The sequence below is a fragment of the Saprolegnia diclina genome, assembly GCF_000281045.1.
Source record: "Saprolegnia diclina VS20 unplaced genomic scaffold supercont1.48, whole genome shotgun sequence".
Taxonomy (NCBI): Eukaryota; Oomycota; class Saprolegniomycetes; order Saprolegniales; family Saprolegniaceae; genus Saprolegnia; species Saprolegnia diclina.
This window is the reverse complement of record NW_008246115.1, coordinates 197,641-198,206: the sequence shown is the minus strand read 5'-3', so window position 1 is coordinate 198,206 and position 566 is coordinate 197,641.

Below are 566 nucleotides of genomic sequence, written 5' to 3'. Positions count from 1 at the left end.
AATGGGAATGCGCACACGGATTTGTTTTGTAGCCAAAGTGATGCAGCAAACGTTTTATATCAAGTGAAATCGGAAAATATCAACCATGGTTTGTTCGAAGAGACAAAAACGAGAGAAGCATGCATTGCCATGAGCACTCGAGACAACGCGTGGCACGGACGGCAGCACGGCCTTTGCCGTCCGGAAGCTGGAGAGTGGCGCTCGATCTTGCTGAAATGGGACGTCGGAACGTCGCATTCGTCAAGTGCAAGATGGCGCCGGTCGGCTTTGGTCGCCGTCTGCAGCCAGTTTCGATCCAAGAAGAGGACGGCGCGCGTGCGAATCCAGGGGCTCAGAAGCATCTCGTAGTCGTCGGCGCTGAGCTTGGTGTTGACCAAATTGATCTGGACGCCCCACGGGCACGTCGCACTGCTGAGGGCGAAGGCCAGCTGCGTCCCAAAGCCGTCTACGAAGCTGCAGTCGCCGAAATCGATGTAACACTCGCCGTTGCGGATCCATGCTTGCAACGCCGATGCGACAATATAACACAAACTAGCGTCGTGCTCAATGGAGGTGCCCTCAAACGA